Below are 13,658 nucleotides of genomic sequence, written 5' to 3' on the forward strand. Positions count from 1 at the left end.
ACTAGAGGGGGGGTGAATAGGCAACTAACAATTTTTAACTTTTCTTTACCAAATTCAACTTTGCATCAAAGTAGGTTGTCTAGATGTGCAACTAGGTGAGCAACCTATATGATGCAACAACAACGAACATACAAGCAAGAAAGAGAAGTAACAATAATAAGCTTGCACAAGTAAAGGTAAGAGATAACCAAGAGTGGACCCGGTGAAGACGAGGATGTGTTACCGAAGTTCCTTCCTTTGAGGGGAAGTACGTCTCCGTTAGACAGGTGTGGAGCCACAATGCTCCCCAAGAAGCCACTAGGGCCACCGTATTATCCTCACGCCCTCACACAATGCGAGATGCCGTGATTCCACTATTGGTGCCCTTGGAGGCGGCAACCGGACCTTTACAAACAAGGTTGGGGCAATCTCCACAACTTAATCGGAGGCTCCCAACAACACCACGAAGCTTCACCACAATGGACTATGGCTCCGTGGTGACCTCAACCGTCTAGGGTGCTCAAACACCCAAGAGTAACAAGATCCGCTAGGGATAGGTGGGGGAATCAAATATCTCTCGGTGGAAGTGTAGATCGGGGCCTTCTCAACCACTCCCGAGAAAATCAACAAGTTTGATTGGCTAGAGAGATAGATCGGGCAAAAATGGAGCTTGGAGCATTAATGGAGCTTGAGGGGGAAGAGGTAGTTCAACGAAGAAGAAGGGGACCCCCTTTTATAGTGGGGGTAACAATCCAACCGTTACCCCACTAAAGAGCCCCGCAGAGGGCGGTACTACCATAGTGGGCCGCGGTACTACCGCTGGACCCAGCGGTACTACCGCTCCCCCTTACGGTACTACCGCCCAGACAGAGAGAGCTTGAAGGCAGAGGAGGGGTTGGCCCGACGCGGTACTGCCAGACAGACCCAGCGCTGTACTGCCACGGTGGCAGGGCGGTACTACCGCTCTCGAGTGGTACTACTGCAGCTACTGCCGCTGCAGGTGCCGCTCAACCCGACCGAGAAGTGCCCCCCTCGAGTCGAGGCGGTAGTGGCCCAGTACCGTAGCGGTACTGCCGCTGAGGACGCACAAGTGGTACTACCGCTGGGCACCGCGGTACTATCGTTGGGGCTAAAGACAGCTCAATCTGCAGGGAAAAAGACCTCCAACAACGCGGGAAGGCCCAGAGGGTGCAAAACGAAAGTGTACGTGATGATTCCACCCTAGTCATACCAAAGCAGACCCCCTCTGGATAGTATGGTGACTCCTAAGAAACTAGTCCACCAACAAGAAATAGAAGAGCTACACCGGCTTGAAAAACACTTTGAGGGGAAAGAAATCGTCTCGAGGCAAAGGATCAATCTCTGAAACGCTCAATGCACAAGGTTAGTCCGCAAATATGTTGTCATCAATCACCAAAACTACATCGAGAGAGATATGCCTTAACAAACTTGATTCACTTGGTTCCCTATTTATGCATCTCATTAACAATGATGTTTATCAGGAGGGCGTGGAAGGCAGCCAAGCCGACGATGTAGAGGTAATTGTCCTTTCCTCCGGTTTAGACTCTCTGCCACCGCAAAAAATCCGTCAAGCCTTATCCATGAAGAGGCCGTGTTTCAAGCTTTAACTGGAATCGATTGGTCAACGGTTGATTTCCAGCGTCTGGGGAGGGATGAAGAGGAGGTGACCGCACAAGATGATCCTCAATCGTCAAGCCGTCCCTAAGGATGGCAATGGGTCGGGTTTGGATTGGGTTGAACAATATCAAATCCATATCCATATCCATGAATACAGTCTTTGCCCGCCCATGAAAAAATCCACGGGTAGAAAATTGTTTCCATGTCCAAACCCGATGGATATCCATACCCACTGGATATCCATTGGGTCATCTTGAGACATATAAATAAAACATAACACAATGTTAACATAAGCTCTTCCATTCTTCACCTCGTAGAAGGCTAGGCTTCACTTATGGTAAATCAACGTTCACTAACAACCTAAGATCATTTAGTATTTTTCTAACATATGAGAATGATGAGTCATTTAATAAGGAGATAAAAATAAGGGAAGGAGCGTTGGAGTATGTTACGGAGGGGATTGAATGTCAACTAATAAAAGTTATGACGGGGATTGTGTAATTTCTTTTGCATGTTTTAGATAACGAAGTGTAAAATTGCAGTGGACATGTGACTATGGGTAGGGATAGTAGAGTTTGGCCCATTAAGTCATACTATCGGGTCGGGTTTGGGTATATCCATCGGTACAAGATTATATCCATACCCTACCCACGAGCAACTGGGTCGGGTTTGGGCACCGCCCATGGACACAAAAGCATATCCAAACCCTATCCATTTGGGTCGGATATCCATGTCCATGGGTAAAATTGCCATCCTTAGCCGTCCCGATGAAGCGTCCTAAATTGGTGACCGGTTTATCAGCTACAGTCTGCCACTGCTTGAAACAATTTTTCAGTTTTGGGCCGTTTTGAAGCTCCTTGTAATAGGATAGCAGAAACACCTTTATCTGCCATGCCATCAAGCATGCTTGTGTTGCCTGATATTTGGAAAACTTGTTCCACGTTTGGGATCTTTTTATGCATAGTCCATTATACTTTGTGTTCCTGCATATAAGAACTTGAAAGCGTCCTAGTGGTTTATCACTAGACGGGTCATGATACCCAAAAGATATACATAACTTGGATGGATGACCAAGGTGGACATTAACCAGATAAAATAAATAATGTTTGTGACATACCTCGTTGGCTGACCAACTGCTTGCATGGTAAAGGTGAAAAAACACCAATCCGGAGTGTTGTCAACTCCTTGCCCTCTTGCCGGTTCATATAGAAACCATATTGGGCTATAACAGCCGCATAATGCTGGTGACTTCTAGTCAAAACCAGACCGGAGCAGTATGCTACCGGTTTAAAAATTGATCATGTACTGACAACTAAGTACTGAAAGTCATGCCGGGTTGTAACAAACACCGGTTTACCAGAAAAATATTTATAAATCCCTTATCATGAAAACAATAAAAACAAAATAAATATGCAAGGCTTTTCATGGGCTGCCAGGCCCTAAATCGAGGCTTTTCATGGGCTACCAGGCCACTGAGTTAAACCATTTTGCAAAGCCTTTTAAGATGGACCTCAATCTTTAACCAATCACCGGTTTAACTTTGACAAGTTCAGGGTCCATGGGATTGACTTGTCAAACGTTCGATGGGTCATACCAGGTTTACCTGGACGGAGTGGCTTACTTAAAGAGGCAGGATAACCCGGGGTTTTAGGTGAATGCACCTGGCTTCCAAGCCTGGCTTGATAGCCTATTACAAGGGTTCAAGCTCACTGTTCTTTGAGAAGCAAAGAGCCCCCAGGTAATATGTGAGCTACGCTCAGTGGTTACCTATGTTTGAACTGTGCTTAATGCAACAGATTCTCTTTGGCTCCGCATAGTTTCCTTTTGGCCTTACAGCCTATCAAGAGGTGTAGCTATGGTGTGAATACAAGCAAGCCCCCTAGTGATATCCCTTTTTGGTTTTAAACTGATCAAGAGGTGTAGCTATGGTTCGGATATGACCAAGCCCCCTAGTGATTTTCTTTATATCCGTGTGGCCGTAGAGGCCGATTTAACAAAACTCTGCTTTGTCAGTAGAAACTCTTTATAGGCTCACACATGATGTAAAAAAACAGAGACCCCGCTTTATTCGAGGCTCCCTTTTATTATATATATATATAATATATATATACATTGTCACAAATATGTACATAAGAAGAGCCTGTGGCTCAAGTATAGCAAGGCCGAAGAAGAGCTATATTCCACGGTCGCTTGGTCTTCCTCCGATTAACGTGAGTTTTTGTGCTCTCGAACATCAATGAGGTAGTATGACCCGTTATGCAGATTCTTGCTGACCACAAAAGGTCCTTCCCAAGGTGGGGATAACTTGTGCATATCAGTCTGATCCTGGATGAGCCGGAGCACCAGATCACCCTCTTGAAAAGTTCTGGTCTTAACCCGGCGACTGTGATAACATCGGAGATCTTGTTGATAAATCGCCGAACGTTCTGCTGCGATATCACGCTCCTCATCTAACAGGTGCAGTGAGTCCTGACGTGCCTTCTCATTATCAGTTTCAACATAAGCTTCCACACGGGGCGATTCGTGATGGATGTCACTAGGAAGAACCACCTCTGCTCCATAAACCATGAAGAAAGGCGTGTAACCCGTAGATCTGTTAGGTGTGGTGTTGATGCTCCATAACATAGAAGGTAACTCCTCCACCCAACAACCCGGCGTCCGCTTTAAAGGAACCATAAGCCGGGGTTTAATACCTCTCAAAATTTCTTGATTTGCCCTCTCAGCTTGACCATTAGACTGGGGGTGAGCCACTGATGCTACATCAAGCCGGATGTGCTCACATTGGCACAATTCCTCCATCTAACCTTTTGACAGATTAGTACCATTATCAGTTATAATACTGTGTGGGAAACTGAGGGAGTCCTGGATTAGGGGGTCTCCAGACAGCCGAACTATATCCTTTGGCCGGACTATTGGACTATGAAGATACAAGATTGAAGACTTCGTCCCGTGTCCGGATGGGACTCTACTTGGCGTGGAAGGAAAGCTAGGCAATACGGATATGTATATCTCCTCCTTTGTAACCAACCTTGTGTAACCCTAGCCCCCTCCGGTGTCTATATAAACCGGAGGGTTTTAGTCCGTAGGACATCATGCAATCATACCATAGGCTAGCTTCTAGGGTTTAGCCTCTTTGATCTCGTGGTAGATCAACTCTTGTACAACTCATATCATCAAGAACAATCAAGAAGGACGTAGGGTATTACCTCCTTCAAGAGGGCCCGAACCTGGGTAAACATCGTGTCCCCTGCCTCCTGTTACCATCTGCCTTAGACGCACAGTTCGGGACCCCCTACCCGAGATCCGCCGGTTTTGACACCGACATTGGTGCTTTCATTGAGAGTTCCACTGTGTCGTCATGGCTCGCCTTGTTGTCAAGGACAACATCATCTCTGGGGGAGCCCTGGCTGTAGGCCAAACTCTCCGACTAGGTGGCTTCATCATGACCGCAAGCTCAGCCACTGCGCCGACGATGACCTCTCGGGTCATCGAAAAAAGCCTCCACATCGGCTCGAAATTTGCCGAGCAGATGGATCCAATGGAGCTCTCCTCTTTGAACGAGCTCTTGGATCACATTGCCACTCTGGGAGTCACTACGGACTATGATCGGATCGGGCTGAAACCCGACCAAAGGGAGATTAACTCTCCGCCGGTCACCCACCAGATAGCGGTGGTGGAGGAGCAATGCGGTGATTCTCCCTCTATCCTGAGGACGAACTATGTCCGTATTCCCGAGCTCTCCGAATAGGATACTCGCTCACGGGAGGACACCGCCCTAGCCCTGAATCCAGAATCAGGCCGCATACCGAACCCACAAGGCAACATCCCGGAGCCCGAACTTCCAAGATCGAAAACTCCCCTGCCCCGGGATCATAGATTGGGTCAAGGTCTGGACATAAATCCACCCACCCACCCAGACACAAAAGATCTTTCCCACATTAGGCAAGCGCCCCAAGAGACAGTACATCACTATTGGGCCAGATTCCTCCTTGTAATGAACAAGGTCAAGGACTGCCGCGAGGAAGATGCAATTTCGTTCTTTTGCAACAATTGCACTGACAAGGGAGTCCTCAACGCCATAAGTCACCATGACGTAGCACACTCTGCCGACCTGGCGGCCATAGTACGGAAATACTATGCGATGGAAAGTGCCTGGAAAACCCAAACGCGATTTTGGGATAATCCGGCTCTGACAAAACCCCCAGTCCGAACTAAAAGGGTGCACTCTCATAAGTTGCCCGACTCAATTACAAAGAAGCAAAATCCCACTACAGGGTGTGGAACCGTATTGGAGGGATGGCTTAACGGGCCCTGCAAAATCCATAGTACACCGGATACCATATCAACACACAGCCTTAGAGCATGTTGGGTACTCCGGCAGGTGGCCAAAAGCGGTGAGGATCTTCTCACCCAAAATACCTCAGAGCACCTTCCCACGGATAACAATACAGTATTAACGGTCTTCAAGACCTTCGCCTCAAATAATAGGCGCAAACGAGCACTCCGCAGCCTTGCCGAAGTCTGCCACGTGGCAGCAATAAATCCATGGAGCGACATAGCTATCACCTTCAATGCTAGTGATGAACCTAAATTCCGAATAGCCGAGCACCAGCCGCTTTGGTCCTCAGTCCAATTGTGGACGGCTTTCGGCTCACTAAGGTGCTCATGGACGACGGCAGTGTATTAAACCTCATTTATGAGGAGACTCTCCAAAAAAATGGAAATAGGCAGCAACCGTATTGAGCAAATCAGTATGACCTTCCGAGGAATCATCCCTAGTCGGGAGGTACGTTGCGCTGGGAAAATCACACTTGATGTGGTATTCGGCACTCCGGAGAATTGCAGGTCTGAAGAAATTACATTCCAAGTGGCCCCTTCAGTAGCGGATACCACGCCCTTCTAGGACGGGAGGCATTCATGATTTTTCAAGCCATACCCCATTACGGGTACATGAAGCTCAAAATGCCCGGACCCAAGAGAATTATCACTCTAGCCAGTGATCTGGACATAGCACTCCACGCCGAGAATAAAATAGCTGCACTAGCCCTCGAGGCATTATCCGAAGCCCTTGTGGTAGAGGAGTTAACCGTGCTGTGCTCCACGGTGGACAGGGACGACGTGATACTAGACAAAAGACCCCAAGTCCACCTCCTTTAAACCAGCGGATGAAATAGTTAAATTCCAAGTCCATCCAATGGACCCTACAAAAACAGCATCCATCGGGGCACAGTTAGACCCCGCTGTAGACGCCGCACTACGGGAGTTTCTGTGCGAGAATTGGGATATATTCGCCTGGCATCCTTCAGACATGCCAGGAATCCCACGCAGATTGACCGAGCATAGCCTTAATATTCTAAAAGGATTCAAACCGGTCAAGCAGACTCTTCGGTGTTTCTCTAAACCTAAGCGACAAGCCATGGGAGAGGAGCTGGCCAAGCTACTGGAAGCCGGATTCATTAAAGAAATAAAACATCCGGATTGGATAGCAAACCTGGTGATGGTACCAAAGAAAGACAAATCCTGGTGCCTATGTGTCGACTTCAAAGACCTCAATAAGGCTTGCCCAAAGGATCCCTTCCCACTCCCTCGCATCGATCAAATCAGCGACGCTACCGCAGGACATGAATCATTGTGCTTCCTCGATGCATACTCCGATTACGACCAGATTAATATGGCAGAGTCCGATCAAGCCGCAACGGCATTCATCATGCCATACGGCCCCTTCTGTTTTAACACAATGCCCTTCGGGCTAAAAAACGTCGGCGCAACATATCAGCCCATGATCCAGACATGTCTGGAAAAGCAAATCGGTAAGACTGTGGAGGCATATGTAGACGATGTGGTCATTAAAACCAGACACGTCGACTATTTAATAGACGACTTGAGGCTCACGTTCACCAATCTCCGAACATACGACATTAATCTCAATCCAGAAAAATGTGTTTTCGGTGTTCCCGCCGGAAAGCTCCTGGGCTTCATCGTCTCCAGTAGAGGAACTGAAGCAAATCCGGCTAAAATCCGAGCTCTGTCGCAGTTGGCTATCCCAACTGACCTCAAGCAAATCCAGAAATTGACTGGATGTGTGGCGGCTTTAAGCCGCTTTATCTCCCGATTAGGAGAAAAGGCACTCCCCCTTTATCGCCTTCGTCGGTGCACCAAACACTTCGAGTGGACGGACGCAGCCACGGCGGGACTGGAAGAAATAAAAGCCATCCTGGCCACCAACCCAATCTTGGCCGCGCCAACTGTTGGCAAACCAATGTTATTATATATAGCGGCAACTCACCAAGTTGTAAGCGCAGTGCTCGTCGTCGAACGAGAGATGGACGGACATAAATTCCCACTTCAAAAGCTGGTATATTATGTATCCACCATCCTCACTCCATGCAAATCACAGTACCCACATTATGAAAATATAGCATACGCGGTATTTATGGCATCCCAGAAATTATGACACTACTTTCAAGAGTGTTCGATTACGGTGGCCTTGGAAGTACCACTCAATGACATAATAAACAACTGCGATGCCACGGGCCGGATTGCCAAATGGGCCATCGAGCTCCTCCCGTTCGACATAAAATATAAGCCACGACGAGCCATTAAGTCGCAAGTACTAGCCGATTTCATAGCCGAATGGACAGAAGCCGAACTCCCTAAAGAGTACGGCGCATACTCCAATTGGATCATGCACTTCGACGGCTCTAAAATGCTGGCTAGTCTGGGGGCTGGCGTCGTCTTGATGTCCCCCACCGGAGATACGGTGCAATACGTGCTCCAAATACTATATACAGACTCCAATAACGCAGCCGAATACGAGGCCCTATTACACGGCCTCCGGATGGCAGTCTCCATGGGCATCCAATGCCTAGAGGTGCGTAGGGACTCGAACCTCGCAATATCCAAAATAAATGGAGACTTCAATGCAAAGGATCCGAAAATGGCGGCATATCGCAACGCCGTCCTCAAAATGTCAGCTCAGTTCGAGGGGCTCGAATTCCACCATGTGGCTCGGGAAAACAACCAGGCGGCGGACATCCTAGCCCGTATCGGCGCTAAACGCGATCCTGTCCCACCGAACATCTTCCTAGAAAGACTGTTTAAACCATCCGCGGTATGGGAAGGGGACACCGGAAAAAAATAGTCTGGACCCGGCCACAACCCAAGATACCGAATACTCTGACACAATCGGAGGCTCTACCACCGAAATAACACCTTCAGCCCACGAGATAATGGTTGTGATCGCCCCGTGGACAGAACCATTCCTGGCCTACCTAACTAGACAGGAATTACCCGAGGACCAAAATGAGGCCCGCTGCATAGTGCGGCGATCTAAAGCCTACAAGGTCCATGAGGGAGAGCTTTATAAGAAAAGCACAACCGGAGTCCTTCAAAGGTGCATCTTCGAAGAGGAAGCGCGGAAGCTTTTGGCAGAAATCCATGCCGAACTCGGTGGCCACCATGCCGCAGCCCGGGCCCTTGTAAGCAAGGCCTTCCGTACATGTTTTTATTGGTCGACGGCCCAGGCAGATGCACAACATCTGGTACAACATTGTGTTGGTTGCTAGCTTTTTGCAAACCAAAGCCACATGCCACCTACCGCCCTCCAAACAATCCCCATTACTTGGCCCTTTGCGGTCTGGGGGCTCGATATGGTCGGACCCCTCAAAGGGGGAACCCATAAGAAAAAATACTTACTGGTTATGGTGGATAAATTCACCAAATGGATAGAAGCCAAACCTGTCAAAACGGCCGAATCCGGACCGGTGATAGACTTCATATCTGGGGTTGTACACCGTTATGGCGTCCCCCACAGCACCATCACTAACAACGGCACGAACTTTACAGCCGACGAGGTGAAACTTTGGTGCGGCAACATGGGCATCAAGCTCGATTATGCTTCTGTTTATCATCCGCAAACTAACGGGCAAGTCGAACGAGCGAATGGTCTTATCATGAGCGGCATTAAACCCAGATTAGTCCGGTCTTTAAAGTAATCAGACACTCATTGGGTAGAGGAGCTCGACTTCGTACTTTGGGGGCTGCGGACCACACCGAATCGCACTACCGGATACACACCGTTTTTATGGTGTACGGCGCCGAGGCGGTGCTGCCTTGTGACATAATTCATGACTCACCTCGAGTGTGCATGTACGAAGAAAGAGAGGCCGAGCTCGGTTGGCAGGACAGTTTGGATGCCCTGGAGGAGGAGCGCGACGTGGCAAAAGCCCGTTCCGCATTCTATCAGCAACAGGCTCGAAGGTATCAAAGCAGGGAAGTGCGGGCCAAAACCCATAATGTTGGTGAACTAGTTCTACGCCTGCCGGAGAAGAAAAAGAACAAGCTCAAGCCCAAACGGGAAGGTCCCTTCATTATCAACCAGGTTCTGACCGGTGGAGCATACCGACTGCGGGATGCATCGAATAATCGACTCGAGCCAAACCCATGGAACGTAGCCAGACTCCGAAGATTCTATGCCTAGCGCCGGACTCTATGTTCATCTCCTTACCTCCATGAATTTTTTGCACATCTGTTTTTTCTCTCTTTCTTTCTCTCTTTTCTCTTCAAGGCCCTAAAGAGCTACACTTGTGACTTGGTTACACAATCTTGACGCGCTAGCCGCACTCAATATACCTGGGGACTTCCTATACAGAAGCTTAAGTTAATTACCTTTCCGGGCTTTATACCCTGCACATGTGTTATTCTTCCGCATGTACCTTTTTTCGCCATTATATGCATCGATATGACTTAAGTTTTGGCCAAGTTGGGTTGCCTGGCTCTTGTATTTATGCCCTACGTTCCCGTTAATTCAGCTAGGGCATAAGGGGAGCACCTCTGCGATTGTTACTGTCGGGTCAGCCGGATGTGTACCTCACACTGGGTGAAGCCGAAAGCTAGCGTTCTTAAGGGAATATTCGATCGGTGAATAAAAGATGACTTTCATTTCAATTACTACACGCCCCCAAATGTTTTTTGGCTGCGTCTTGCAGTTCGGGCATGCACATTAGGGCATGCGTACCCAGGGAAAGGAACCCTTAACGGAACTATTCTCCCTGGAAGATGTTTCTTACTATCCATGTAATATAACATAGCTAGTTGGGTACTTGTCTGTTCAAGCACTTATGACCCCTACGCCTGGTTTCCATGCATACCCCGGTTTTTATATAACCGAGTGGGTATTCGTATACACTCCGGACTATCGGGTCCAGAGGTTGAAGCGAAATGGTCCGCCATGACAAATGGTTTACAATCCGGCTAGGGACATTACATATGTCACTTGAAGTACACAGTCACTAAGACTGATTAAATTCTTCTTCTATACCATCCAATAGGCTGTCTAGCCTACAATCCTGTTGGGAATACTTTGCGGCTAATTCTACTTGATCATACACTAAACTGACGGGGATCCCTTTCCCATCGGGCCCCACAGGTCCGACCTCGACCATGTGGTTTGGGTCAGCCTTGGTATATCGTGTCTTCACCATAGCCCAGGCTTCCCTCGCACCTTCTCGGCAGGTTGATATCTTCCATAATCGGAAGCGCCGCCGCGCTCCCTTGAGCTTCTCTATAATCTCCCTCATGCCTCCTGGCAGGGACGCGGATGGCCACAAGGCTTGAGCAATACTCTGCATCACCTGCCGAACTTGTTCGTGCAGTTGTGCGAGCTCTGGTAGAAGATCACCCAAAGACCCGGGCATCTCCTCCGCGAGACGACCCGTCAGCATACATGCAATCATAACGCTGTTAGCAGGCTTCTCCGCCGAACTCCTTTAAAAAGTTCGTTCAAGCACTTACTAAAAATGCCGTGCCGAAGCCGTTTATTCTCCTTCACGGAGTCCGCAAGCTGGGCTTGGACATCCTTCAGTTCCACGCCCAGCTGAATATTGGCATCTTGGAGATCATTTTTCTCCTACCTAACTCGCGTCAGCACGTGCTCGCCAGCATTTCGCTGTCGATCATCACGTGCCGTATTTGCCTCCATGGCCTCCGGATTCACTCCGGGGCCACCTGCAACATCTATTGTTAGGTGTGCATACATGCCGCATACTACCTGGTACCGATATTCTTTGCAATAGACAACCAAGTTACCAAGGGGGGCCTTTTTGGACTCCTTCAATGCGGCAACAGCGGCTTCCAGCTGGGCCTTGCACTCGTCCAGCTCTTGAGACAGTTGGGAATTCTTCTCCGTAAGAACCTGCACAAATAATGATCCTTAAATCAGTTGCATCAACTGTTTCAAGTCTCAGGGGCTACTGATACATATAATCGTCAGATTTGCTTACCGGTATATCCCTTACATACTGGTCCGTGGCTCTGGCTAGACCATTTTGAGCAGCACGGAGGTACGTGTCTCCAGAATTGAAGGCATCAAATGCCTCTGGTGAGAAGCAAGCATCACGGAGTACGGCCCGGCGACGCCTATGATTCATGGCGCTCTCCACTTCTGAATTTGTAGCGGATAGTCTATCCGCATCCTCTGAATGAGGAGCATCCGGTGTCCCCCCCACCCCATGTTGGCTTCCGCCTCTATGTCCGACCCTGGAGCCCGACTGGTGGAGGCGTGATCGGCAGCCTCTCCGGATATACTCCGGCGAGTGTTTTTTCTATTAAAGAAGCATGGATGTCATTGCATTTTGAGAAAGACGACAACCACGGAGCGAGGTTTGGTGTCATACCTCTGCGCCGGCATCTCCGTCCTAACCGCCTTCCTTTTTGGCCTAGCCGGCTTCGGTGCCTCTTGTTGGCGAGTTACCGCGGGTTCGGCACGGCGTCCCGAATGCCTTCCCTATAAAACACCATATGTGTACGGTAGGTGAAGTGTCTAAAAGGAGATCCTATTTTTGGAGTTGGGATTTTGGTTTTTCTTACGTGCGACGCAAGGAGCAGCCCGGGATAGTCGGCCATTATGGCCACCATGGCGTCATCGCAGCTCAATTGATAGAATTGCCTGTCTATCAGCTCCACGAATATGTCCGGATCCTCTTCGAGTCCAGGACCGAGGGCCCGGCCAGGGTCCTCTGGTTGTGGAGATGGGCTATTGACCTCCCTTACAGCTTTTGCAGTTCCTGCCATAAAATGGCAAGGTGAGTACCTACGACGAAGAATGCGGGAAGAATGGGAGTAAAGAGGTATAACTCACCCAGCTTGGAGGGTTGTACATGCACTACAAAAAAATACACTTCCGTGATGATACGTGTTTGTCATAGTAGGTCGCGTTTTTTGTCATGCATGTACATCCATGACAAATTTATGACATAATCAAGATAGTCATACTTGTGCTGTCGTAGAAGTGTTCCATGACATTACCAAAATTATCATCACGGAAGTGTCCACTTCCATGACGATAAATCGCGCGTCACAGAAGTGCTTTCGTCAAGGGTGACCGACACGTGGCATCCACCATAACGGAACGCCGTTAAGCTATCGGGTCGGGTTTTGGATCCAATAACCCATTAACAGCCCCGACCAATGGGAAATTTCCACGTGTAAAATTCTTATTGGCCAGACGAAACACGTGTCAGCTCGTCAGTGGGTCAGATAGGCGCCTATGATACATCGACACGTGGCACGGCCCAACAGAGGCCCATTCCTATGAAAAGGCCGGCCCGTTTGACTTGGTCAAAAGGTGGCGGGCCGACCCATGTAAAGCCTGTTAACGGCCTGTTCGCATATAGCCCATTTACAGCCCGCTAACCCATGGCCCGTTACGCCCTATCCGAATTAGGCCCAGTAGCGTCATCTGGGCCACCCAATATGATTCCAGCCCGTTTTCACTTCTGGCCCATGTATGGCCCATGTATGGCCCATGACGCCTTTCGGCCCATATGAGGCCTTATGTAACTCTTGGCCTACTAACGGCCCATGGTGAAACTGGCCCGTAATGAACAGTGTATCACTTTACACCCATTAACGGCCCGTGGTAAAACTGGCCCGTAATGAATAGTGTATCACTTTATACCCATTAACGGCCCGTTATTCCGTTGGGCCGTTTCCAGCCCATGTTATCTTTCGGCCTTCTCAGAGCCCATTTATTCTTGGGCTCA

The sequence above is a fragment of the Triticum urartu genome, chromosome 5, assembly GCF_003073215.2.
Source record: "Triticum urartu cultivar G1812 chromosome 5, Tu2.1, whole genome shotgun sequence".
NCBI classification, from domain to species: domain Eukaryota; kingdom Viridiplantae; phylum Streptophyta; class Magnoliopsida; order Poales; family Poaceae; genus Triticum; species Triticum urartu.